Source organism: Elephantulus edwardii, unplaced genomic scaffold (genome assembly GCF_000299155.1).
Source record: "Elephantulus edwardii isolate Elephantulus edwardi_28Jun2011 unplaced genomic scaffold, EleEdw1.0 scaffold00102, whole genome shotgun sequence".
Taxonomy (NCBI): Eukaryota; Metazoa; Chordata; class Mammalia; order Macroscelidea; family Macroscelididae; genus Elephantulus; species Elephantulus edwardii.
In genome coordinates, this window is record NW_006399852.1 from 9,729,068 (window position 1) to 9,742,273 (window position 13,206).

General features: G+C 39.8%; 1 pseudogene; it reads right to left on the reverse strand.

Moving 5' to 3' along the window:
* Positions 1-9,658: 9,658 nt before the first annotated feature.
* LOC102861215 lies at positions 9,659-11,467 on the reverse strand (annotated as a pseudogene).
* Between the last annotated feature and the right edge of the window lie 1,739 nt (positions 11,468-13,206).

Here is a 13,206-nt window from a genome sequence, read left to right on the forward strand (position 1 = left end):
TCAAACCACTGGAGACTCTGAGCCTTTTGGCGAGCTGCACACCTGCTGTGAACGAGCCAACACAGTTCCACAGACACTGACAGAGAAGACGAAAAATGTCCCCCTTTCTCGTTGTCATAAAGACTATAGCCAAGAAAATTCTTCGGAGCAATTCTGCTCTGATGCATGGGGTCACCATGAGTCAGTTATTAACTTGACAGCAACAAGTGTGGTTTATAAATATAGATGATTGGTTTGTATGGTTTATAGACATAGATGATATAGATGATACTGATATAGATATACAGATAGAGATACAGACATAGATATATAGACAAGGATACAGTTAGAGACACAGATATAGATACAGATACGTAGATAGAGATAAAATTAATAACAAAGTAAAAAGAAAATAATTGGTTACTTAGGCCAGTAGTGTGTAAAACAGATCTAATAGACTCTAAGGATGGCACACTAAAACCCACTGGAAGAGAATATTTGCATTCTATTAACATTTATTTTTATGCAAAAGAAAGTATGTAGTTATGATATTCAATATACCAGTTTCCATGGCACTTTCACTTTTTTCTCTATATGTGGAGCTAGAAACATACAAAAAGTAGTTCCATGACATGAAGTATTCTCACTCATTTGCCAGGTAACAGTACAATATATGGTAAGTATGGTATTTTCTAATACATAGGATACCATCAGTGCAGCTGATCTGATTAAATATACTTTTAATCATAGGAGGGTTATTTTTCACAATCATTCATATTCATTGTTTCATTAATATACATATTATTTTATACAATAATTTCTGTACATTATGTTTTATATAATTATTATATTTTTGCTTTATTTTTTAGAAAATTATTCATGCTTGCACATTTTCCTCCCCCTTCCCCCACTTCACCAGTCCATCCCCAAATGCACACCTTGTTCCAGATTGTTCTTTTTGTTGTTGTTGTTCCAGGTTGTTGTTATACATATAAAAACAATTCTTTTGAATAGTTCTTTCCCTCCTCTATTCAAATGTAATATTCATTATCTATCCATTCTCTCCCTATTTTCTCCCCAAGCCCCCCATGTCTGTCCTATTTTATAACAGTGGTATTACGCAGTATTTGTCCTTTGGTGACAGAAATACTTCACTTAGCATAATATCCTCAAGGCTCCCCATGTTGTGTAATCTTTTACTATCTTGTTGTTTTTCAATGCTGCATAACATTCCATTGTGTGGAAGTACCATAGTTTTTCCTATCTATTCATTTATTGATGAGCACTTGGATTGTTTCTATCTCTCTTCTATTGCAAAAAATATACATGGATATGCATACATCTGTTTGAGTTGTGGCTCTAGTTTCATTAGGGTAATTGTTGGAGTTTTGTAAAAACTACACTAAGATGGCAAGTGGCCAGGCAAATCCTTTGGATACACAGAGATGATTCAACAGAGTGTCAGAATTATCAAACAATATCACTAATTTCAAGCAAAATCCTGCTTAAGATCATTGAAAAGCAACTAGAACATTGATCAACAAAGAAATACCAGAAATACAAACTGGGTTTAGAAGAGGCTGTGGCACTAGGGACATCACTGCCAATGTCTAATGGATCTTGGTCGAGAGCAGAGAGTAACAGAAAAATGTCTATCTGTGTTTCACTGACTATTAGAAGGAATTTCACTGTTTGGATCACAACAAATTGTGGTTAACTTTAAGAAGAATGGGAATCCAGAACACCTGATTGTGCTCATGCGAAACCTATACATAGACTGGGAAGCAGTTGTCAGAACAGAGCAAGGAAACACTGCATGGTTCAAAATCAAGAAAGTGCTCCATGTATGTGTTCTATCTTTCTACTTTTCAATCTATGTGCAGAACAGATCATTCGAGAGGCTGCACTTTATGAGGAGGGATGTGGCATCAGGATTGGAGGAAGATTCATCAACAACCTGCATTATGCAGATAATCTTACTTGCTGAAACGAAGGAGGGGCTAAAACATTTGCTGCAGAGGGTCAAGGACTGTAGTTTGCAATATGGATTGAAGCTCAACATCAAGAAAATGAGACTTCTTACTACTGGGTGAACTGGCAGCACTATGATAGCTGGAGAAGAGATTGAAATTGTTAACAATCTCAGCTTGCTTAGTTCCACAATCAACATTCTTGACACCCACAGTCAGGGAATCAAAAGATGAATTACATTAGGAAAATCTCCTGCCAGGGAGCTCTCTAGAGTGCTGAAGAGCAAGAATGTCTGCCTAGAGACTTAGGTCACCTGATCCAGGGAATGGTCTCCACAATTACTTGGTATGCAATGCAGAGCTGGACAGTGACCAAGGGTGATAGAAGAAGAATTAATGCCTTTGAGTTGTGGAACTGGAGAAGAGTACTGAACATGCTATACACTGCCAAGAGAACTAACAGGTCTGTTCTGGAGAGGGTGAAACAAAAATGCTCCTTGGAGGCAAGGATTTTGAGACTCTACCTCACATATTTTGGGGATATAGCCAGGAGTTACTCTGGAGTACCTTTGGAGCCTTTGGCGAAGGATATTATGCTTGGAAGGGTCGAGGGATAGTGCATTAGAGGAAGACCTGAATGAGATTGGTTGACACAATAACTAGGTTGAGGATAGGTGTGTCAGAGACAGTGAGACCGGCTCAGAATAGAGCAGGGTTCAGAGCTAATGTGCATTGGGTTGCTATGAGTTGTAGTCGACTAGATGGCACATAACAACAACTTGAAAAAGTTCTCAACAATAAGGTACATATTTTCCTTTTACAAAAAAGCAACCGTTCAAATTAATTGACCTTCTGTGATAATCACCACCAGCATTATGCTACCTTCTCAATGCTTTACAAAGACACACACTCACTGTATTATCACTTTGGGGTGAGTCTCCTGAATCAATGAAGGGAAGGCACAACTTTTCGAAAAGAATTTGTGCAGCAAAGAGAGCTCTGAGAGTGGATGTTTGGAAATGTTCCCATCACCATGCCCCTTTTCTTGTCACAATGGGTATATTTAATCTGCAGAAAATTATAACACACTTAAAAAAATAGGAAATGGAATTTTTCATCTGTTTTTGTAAAACTTCCCATTTAAGGATTTTAGATGATTTTTCAAATCATTTGCCAAAAAATACGACACAATGAATATAGATTCATTTGCAAGGGTAACTGACGTCAACAGACAAGAAAGTAATTCACTTGCTGAATTTCAACCAAGATTTTTTCATTTACGTAGATGGGGCTGAAAAGCGAGAATCATAGGCAAGGTTGGCCAATAATATGCTTCTCCAATAATTTATCATCTCCAATTACGGTTACTAGTAAAGATGTTGTTATGTGACATTGAGTTGCCTGCAACTCATAGTGACTCTATATAAAATAGTTCTGAACACTGACCTATCCTGAGCCAGTCTCACTGTCTCCAAAACACCTACCCCCATTACCCCATTAACTGTGTCAATCCATCTCGTCTGAGGTCTTCCTCTCCTGCGCTGTCCTGCCACCCTTTCAAGCATGATGTCCTTCTCCAAGGACTGTGTAAAACTAAAGTCACTGAGAACCAAACTACAATATTTTTTAAAAATCAAGCCAAGATTTCTTTAAAGTAATGACACCTACTTTAGTCATTGCTCTCATTTAAAAAATGAATAATAAATAAAAGGCATTTTGTCTTATTAATATGTTAGGCATTTAAGTAATTTTGAAATACTGGTATTTCACCTTGATCTTGATCTTTGAAACCTTCCACTTTTATGCTGCATAGTAATGTTGTTAGGTGCCTCTGTGGTTCTTCTAACTCCAGGTGACTCTATGTACAATAAGTCCTACACAATGCTCACAATCAGTGCTGCCCTGCACTCCATTGCTGCAGCCACTACATCAACCTGTCTTGTTGAGGGTGTCTTCTCCTTCTTCACTGAACCTCCACTTTGCTAACCATGACTGTCCATGACTGTCTTCCAGCTGCATAATAAATGTGGTGGTATATGTTGTCAGAAGGTACCAGTCCTTGGAAAAAGACATCATGCTGGGAAAGGTGACAGATCAGAGAAAGAGGAAATCTCTCAATAAGATGGACTTAAATAGTGACCATCACAATGAGCTTGAGCATTTCAGAGATAGTGAGATTGGTGCAAGATGGAGAAAAGTTGTTCATAAGGTCATAAAGAGTTGTAGTTGACTCAACAGCACATAACATTGTTTCATTATTTTAAGCATTTAATTTCTGATTAATACACATCTAATGAGAGAAAATGTTACTTTCTGCTTTTTACTGATGACATACACAAAAAGTACTCAAGAGCAACAATGTCTCTTTGGTGACTAATACAGGCCATGATACAGGCCTGATACAGGCTATGGTCTTTGCAATCACGTGTTATGCATCAGAGAGTTGGACAATGACTAGGGAGGATAGAAGGAGAATTGATGCGCTTGAGCTGTGGTGCTGGAGAAGAGTATTGAATGTACCATGGACTGCCAAGAAAACAAACAGATTCATCTTAGGGTTAAACGAGGCTACTCCTTGGAGGCAAAGATTCTGAGGCTTCATCTGACATATTTTGGAAATGCTGTAAGGAGAGACAGGTCCTTGGAGAGGGACATCATGCTTAGTAGGGTGGAGGGACATCGCAGGAGGGGAAGACCCTCTATGAGGTGGATTGATTCAGTGACTGTGGTTATCGGGATGGGTGTGTCAGAGGCCATGCGATTGGCACAGGATAGAGTAGTGTGTAGGGCTGTTGTACATAGGGTTGCTGTGAGTCGCAAATGATTTGACAGCACATAACAACAACAATAACAATACACAAAAATAAGTCTGGAGAGCACAAGTTTAGATTAATGCTGTCCTTCTCTTCAGCCATCTGCAGCACAGACTCTTCCTTTCAAAATTCTGCCTATTCTCCTAATTCTACTCTGTTGCTATTGTTACTGTTCCTTGGGATACATTGCTAGTACCACAGGGAGCTCTGGAGGCCTAGTGAGGAAGTTGTGCAGCCATCCAAAAGCAAGCTATTTGAATCCACAAGCTGCTCAGAAGAGGAAAGATGGGAATCTCCTCCCATACAATTTATAGCCTGTGAAAATCTGCTGGAGGGTTAGCTATGAGTCAGTTCCAACTTGAAGCAATGAGTCAGGGAGTGATGTTTCATAGACCTAAAGGGAACCCATTGTTGTTGTTGTTGTTGCTGCTGCTGTTGCAACAACATTTTCATAGACCCAAAGGAGACCCATTTATCTTCATTTATTCTAGAGCACGTCATCTCTCACCACCCACAATCAGCTCAAGATGGATCAGATATCTAGGGGTAAGTCCCCAAACCACAAAGATCATAAGAAACAAAGGAGGACCAAGCATAGGACCTAGCTCATGTTATAAAAAAATACAGCCAGAAATAAAATTGATGAATGAGGCCTTCTATAGATTAAATCCCGTGTGTCAAAAATATTTACAGGTTGAAAAAAAAACCCCACAAACCTACTGACTGGGAAAAAACATTTGGCAATATAATTTCAGACAAGGGTCACTTATAAAAAGTTTACAGAATACTGCAGGGCCTCCACAAGAAAAAAGCTGATAACACAATTACAAAATTGGTAAAAACATGCAAAGAATTTTCATAGAGGAAGATATTCGGAAGACCAACAGACACATAAAGAAATGCTGAAAATCACTGGCAATCAGAGAGATGCAAATAGAAACCACAATGAGATACCATCTCACTCCAGTAACAGCGGCGAAGCTTAACAGGACAACAAATAATAAACGTTGGAGAGGAAGTAGGGCGAAAGGAACTCTTTTTTCTCTCTCCTTTTTTTTATTTTAATGAACATTTACATAGATTTTGGATTTCCATTCACTCATTGTTGCATTTTTTCCCCTGCCCACCCCTCCCACCAGTTCGCTCTTCTTTTGCAAAGTAAAAGAAAAATTCTTTCATTGGTATATAATCCCCTCCCCCTGCCCCAGTACACAGCCTTCATTCTGGACTCCTGCCATAACCATAATACCCTATCACACACGGCTTCCAAATTGTTCTCTCCCTCATCTGTTTCAATGCAGTATACATAATTTATCCACTTGAGAAAGGGACTCTTAAACATTGCTGGTGGGATTATAAAATGGTACAACCAGTCTGGAAGGCAGTTTGGCATTTCCTCAAAAACCTGAACATAGAAATTCTATAAGACCAACCTATTCCACTGCTTGGAATATACCCCAAGAAAATGAGAACTGAGGCACAAACAGAGATTTTTACACTAATGTTCATAGCAGCCTTATTTACCATCATAAGAGCCTAGAGATAGCCCAAATATCCAACCACAATCGAATGGATTGAGAAATGGTGGCATAGTAATATGATGGAATACTACGCAAAATGCAGGAGTAATGATATTGAAAATTACCACATAACTTGGGAGGGACTGGAGAGCATTATGCTGAGTGAACTAACTCAGTTCCATAAGGATAAATACTGTACGAGACCATTATTGTAGAATGAGTATGAGGATCCAAGGGGGGGAGGGGAGGAGCAGAGGGGGGAGGATGGGCAGGGCGGTAATCACCACGGGGTCACACAATTTGATGAGTAAAGGAAATGGGAAAGATCCAGTATGAAAAACCATGCATACAAACTTTATAAGCAACCCAGTATAAAAGGAAAATTTTATTTTTAAAAAAAATCTTCAATGAGAAGCAAGGAAAATTCTTCTAGAGTGTGGCCTGTGACACTATTTTTCTCACTAAAGATAAAAATTGGAGCAAATCAAGCTGAGAAGGGGGAATTTTAGTACCACAAAGAAATAATAGCCAAGAGTGGGGTAGTTCTTTACGGAGGTGAGCCCCTACACAAGGAAGCTGTCTGACACTGGGCAAAGCTAGCACACGTGGAGGTCTCCAAGGACCAGCAGGCCTACAGATGTTGAAGAAATGTCGACTTGTCTCCATGACCAACAGAGAGGAAAGGGCCTCCCCTCAGCTGGCATCCTGAACCTGGACTTCTAGGTGCCTAAACTGTGGGAAACTCGCTTTATGCTTGTTAGAGGCACCCACTTGTGGTATCTCTGCTACAGCTGCAGTACACAACTAAACAGTACGGGAATGATTTCTCTGAAGGTCTGACTTTATTGGTTATCTGAGCACCAGAATAAATGGGTAACCAGCCTCAGCCTTGCCTTTCTAAAAGGTGCTCAGCTGGTCCTTTTCCAGCTCTCTTGTTTAGTGTCTACTCCTTTTCCAAATCCATTCCCTTTTCAAATGCTCCCTTTAGCTCTCACCACATCTCATTTGTCTGGTTCAAAGGAGAGAGATCATCAATGTGGATTTTATTTTATAAACTATTACCTCAAAGTATGATCTACCAAGGGTTTTTCCCATGTTATTTCACCTAGCATCAGCCTGTCTTAAAGGTACAATTCTAATGTCTACAATATTCATAATAATATTCAATATTATTGCCACTAATAATCAATATTCACCTGACCACATTTTGAGAAAACTGCTTAATAATGGCTATTTGTTACATGGTTTTTGGTCTGTTGGTGTTATTAGAGTATAAAAACCACAGCTTTACAAGAAAGTGCCTGGGAAATGAACCTAAATGGAGAACTCCCTCTTTAGTTACAAACAGGAAAGCCAGGCATTTTTCCCCCTTAAACAATGCAAAAGAAGGTTAATGAGAGAGGGTGACACACCATTTGGACCCTGGAGCGGAGGTGCTGCGTGGTTACTGGACAACAAAGTGGCTGCACTGGTGGCTGGCAAACTGAGCTAGCAGAATGTTATGAAAGAGAATGTTGACACATTATGGAAAATGTCATTAATGTCACTGAACAATTTGTATAGAAATTGTCAGATGGGAACCTAATTGACTGTAAAATTGTCAAATGGGAACTGTGTAAACCTAATTTCCTGAGTAAATATTAAATATTTAATAAGATCTTATTAAAGAAAGAAATCTAAACAGAGCCATTCATCTATCTCAGTGAAAGGAACCAAATCAAGCATAACAAGGTTAGAGGCCATTCCTTTAATATAGGTCTATTTCAGTCATTCTAAGAAAACCAAGCAAACTGGGGACACCCTAAGAAGCAAAACCTGCCATCCAAATGGTATCTCCTGTGTATGAGTATAGAGAGTGAGCTTGGCCCTTGGGCCTGTGCCCAAAACAAAAGCGGAAGTTCACTTCTGAGCTGCCTACAAAAAACTCACTAGGAAGCTCGGAGGGCACGGTGAAGCCTAGGCAATCCTGACCACCAAGCCCTGCAGAGAGGCCCTGGGCACCATGAAAGCCTTTCCTGAAATGACTGACTCGGGGAAACTATTTTTTTAAAAAATTTTTATTATTATTATTAATTTCAATGAACATCTACAGAGATTTTGGAATTTCATTCATTCATTGTTGCACTTTTCTCCCCATCCCATTACCCCCACCCCCACCCCCCAGTTCGCTCCTCTCCTTGAAAAGCAAGACAAACTCCTTCATTGGTACACAATCCCCTCCCCCACCCCGCACAGCCCCACCCCCACTCCAAGTATACTCCACTCAGCAACCCTCATTCCCTCATTATGATAATCATAATGCCCTAAAATATTTTAATTTTAAACAATTCTCTCCCTCATTGGCTTCAATGCAGTAAACATAATTTATCCAATTTTTCTCAGTCCTACCCCTACCCCAATGTCATGCAATATTATTCAAAATGGGTGACCCTGGAGGACATTATGCTGAGTGAAATATCTCAGCCACAAAAGGACAAATACTATATGGTGCCGCTGTTGTAGAATGAGGAAACTATCGTTCTGCTTTCTTCCCACTTCTCTGGAGCTCTAAGCCAGAGATGATAGCTGCATCTGCATTGCAGGGCTGGGGCTTTTAAGATTTTATTTTTTTAAAAAAGCGTTTAAAACTGAGCATCATCTTTTCTTTCCAGTGAAACAAACAAACAAAAATTTACAAATAAACAGGGACAAAATCACAACAGAGAATGTCAACTGCAGATAAGATCCTACAGGTTCTGCTGGTTCTCCCCTCGAGGGGCAGGGCTCAAGTCGTCATGAGGAGAGAATTTTATTTTAAAAGTGTCATCTTAAAGTGCAAGGATGTCCGTTAAATACGACAATTAAACATGCCAGAGCAGAAGCCATGTTGTCCAAAACGCCCACTCAGCCCACCCATGCATCTCAAACCCACTCCCTCTGCTCACCTTCCGTAGCCTCATTCTTTTATACATATTTTTTTCTTCTTTTTTAAAACAAGAGCAAGTAGACAAATATATTTTGGTAAATGCTAACTGAGGAAAAAAAGCACCTCTACACAGGGGCCACTTCCAGCGGAGCGGAGGGAGCAGGTTTTCTTTCCCCCCAACATAGCATGGTGGGGTGTTGATTCCATAGCTTTTGTTGACACGGAAAGAGATAAAATATTTGGAACAGAAAGGGGTAGAGATTCTTTCCCAACTATATTCTGCTCAAGGAATTTTCCTCCAAATTAAGTTGAGAACCATGGTGTAAATGAGAGACAAGAGACCTCAAGAATGGGACGACTGAGCAGACAGGGGAGGAAAAAAAAAACCACCCCAAACCAAAACAACGAAAGACTGAACTTGCTCCCAGGCCCTGAAGAAAATGAAACAAGGTTGGAATCCGTCAGTGTTCTTTAGTCATCTCCTTCGTGTTCCTCTCCTTCTTCTCCCACATCATCATCTTCATCTTCCTCCCCTTCATCAGTATCTTCCAAACCTTCTTCTTCTTCATTATCATCTTCTCCTTCTTCTTCTTCCTCATTCATATCAGGAATCAAATGGCACTGGAACGGATTTGGTCAGACACCCATCTTTTCTGACCTCTCTCTCCTAAGTTTTCTGCACCAGCATCAGAATGGCCAGAGAACCAAGGAAAGAAGCTCTCTCGTTCTTCATGCTGCCTCTTCTGACTGGCTTCATTCTGCATTTGACTTGAACGCCTTGTCCAGTCCTTTCCAGATTTCCATTTGATTTCAGTTGAGTTTGAGGACGGATCACCACTCTCATTCAAATGAAACTCTTTGGAGAAAATGTCTATTCTATAACCTGATTTAATGTCTTCAAATTCTGCCACTTTGGTCAAATAACACCTCTTCACCCTCCTCCCAAGCAATGCAGACACATGTGCATGGCTGACAAATGCTGTTACCCAGAAAATTTGGAATTTTAGGAATCAACTCTGACCTCTTTTTTTAATTTTTATTTTTTATGTTTGGGGTTTTTTAAAATTAAGATTTGGATTTGTGCCACTATTAGAACCTCTACTCAGAATATTATTGCTTTTCAATTTTTGACTCATGCACTTTTAACTTGTTAGTTAAATTTGTATCTTCTAGGCTGCAACACTTCCATGATACATCTTCAAGGATATGAACATGTACGGCTAAGCACAACTGATAACAGTGCATCTAAATTCCAAAATCAATCTCCATAATAGTCTATGTGTTTCCTACTGCCAAAGGGGCCCTTCAGAGTAGTGAGAGAGGATCTTCACCCTGAAACCCACAGCGTCCCTTTCCAGCAGGAAGTAGCTAAGAGAATACACCATCCCCTTTTCCTTATGAATCAGGGTGAAGTCTCTCTCAGGCAGGAGTGATAGGGAATGGCAAGGGACACACTGACAAAGGAGATTAATCAGAATTGGCTTTGACAAGCACTGTGGCAACTGGACAATTAAAACAGACATTGGGGGGGGAAAGAAGAACGAACTGGGGATGAGGGTGGAGAAAACAGTGCAACAATGAATGAATGAAAACCCAAAATCTCTGTAAATATTCATTAAAACTAATAAAATTTAATAAAAAAAAAGATTTGGGTATAACAAATAAAATCACTTTTTTTGGGGGGTAGTGGAAAAACCAAAACCCACAATAGAAAAAAAAATTTCCTGGGCTACAGCAGAACCCAGAGAATAGTTATATAATTGAAAAATTCTAGATGTTTCATAATTGACCTTTCGATACAAAATGACCTATTAAATTTGCAATTTGTAGTTCTTCATGTTGAGGTCCATAGGACGAGCGAGGAAGTCTTCATTTGAGCTGAAATCCAGAAGGGAGTTATTTGGCTTTGGAATCATTTTTTCCTTGTCTAAGAGGTAGCAGCAGCAACAGCTCTTTTGAAAGAAAGGTTGGCAGTTGACAGAGTGTATTCTATTTCTGTTCTCCTTTCAAAATCTCCTCACTGGCTTGTTCATGAAGTCCGTCTATTTCATTCTGAAGTTCATCAATATGTTCAATGTTTCCTGCTGTTCTTTCTCCCCCTTCAGCAAGTTCACAGAGGCCGTCTCCTACAGGTGAGGTCTTCTTTGTTTGTGGCTGGAGGGAAGACAAGCGTTTGAAGGCCACGCAGCAAGCAAAGTCCAAGAACTTGAGAAACGAGATATTTGCTTGAAAAATGTTTGAAGAGTTGCAACTGCGCTGGTTTAAATCTGCTCTCTTCATATTGATGCTGCTGTTGTTGTGTGCTGCTCTCAGATTTTCAGGGTTTCAGAGGCGATAAATTGCACGGGAGGAGATTGGTCATCCCATAGAGCAGCTGGTGGCCTCGAACAGTGTGTCTTTGGGATTACAGCACAGCTTCTTACCACTAGGCCACCAGAGCTCCATGACAACTTTAAAAGGAGCTCAGTTTGGTGTTTTGGGTTTTTTTTACATTGACTTTTTACCAGATACTGTGCCTCTCAAAGGAGCCCTGAGGGCTCAGTGCATGAAGCTGGGCTATTAACCAAAAGGTCACGATTCTAACTCATCAGACACTCTGTGGGAGAAACACGGGCATGTTTTATAGCCATGTAAATACTTATAGCCTTGGAAATCTGATGGGAGGTGGCCACAAGACAAAATGAATTTGATGGCAGTGAGGTTTGGTAGGGGTTGCATATATGTGTGTGTGTTTAACAAAAGTGTCCACAAGAAATACAAATAGTTAAGCACTCACTACTAACTGAAAGACTAGTGGTTCAAATCCACCCTGAGGTGCTTCAGAAGACAGACATGGCAATCTGCCGGTGACAGGCCACAGCCTTGAAACCTCTACGGATGCAGCCAAAGTGCTCCTTGGAGGCAGGCATGGCGGAGCCGCGTCTCTCATACTTCAGGTATGTTGCTACAAGAGGCTATTCTTTGGAAAGGGATGTCATGCTTGGGAGGGTCAACAAAAGGGAGGAAGGTCCTCCATGAGATGGATTGGCATGGAGACTGCAGCAACGGGCTCAAGTGGATCAGAGATGATGAGGATGGCACAGGCTAGGGCAGAGTTCAGATACATAATAATGATTGACGACTTGAGACCACTTGGTGCCTGGCTAGAGGACTGAGTTTAATACTATTGTCACTCTCATTTGATAGGAGCTGAGGTGTGGAGAGGCCAAGTAACTGACGTCATGCAGCACGGAAGGCTTGGTGGTAGATCTGGATCCTATCACGCCTCTTTCACTGCAGCGTTTCACTAGTCATCTCTGCATTCTGCGTCTTTATCATAGGAGCACCAAGGCTCAATGTAGGTCTCTGTCTCTCTCTCTTTTTTTTTTTATAAAATCAGATTTTGATGGGCTACAAGACTATAAAATTCAATCTTAAACTAAGAGCCCTGCAGTGCTCCTAAAACATAGTTCTTTATTTAACTTTCTTTACCTAAGTTTAAGCTGGTGTTAATAAATGAAAAGGAAAATATTGCTTGTTTGTCCACTTTGGCTTTGTTTTTATGTCCATTTGTTGTGGGTGTTGTAATTCATACTTTTTAAAAATAATTTTAATGGGCATTTACAGAGATTTTGGATTTCCATTCATTCATTGCTGTACTTCTCTCCCCGCCCAGCCCTCCCCCCCCCCAATTCATACTTTGGATACCATTTCTAAATGTGTAAAATTGATTGTCCTGTAAATATCTTATAAAGAGTTCAATTGCAAATAAAATGATTGTGACTGTAAAAAAAATTGGATTTTGCTGAGCTCCTAACTTTGACATCAAATAATAATTTCTTTTAAAGCTGCTGGATTGTTTCAATGTGACTAATAAAACAATTAAAGTGAAAAAAATATTTAACGTGAATCCTTGCATAAAAAGAAAAAAGTTTCTAGCCACCCAGTAGTGTTAGCATGAAAATAAACATAGCAGAGTTTTGAAATATGAACATCACTCCAATTCTAAGAGATAGCTGCATTTAGAAATTATTTCTGAA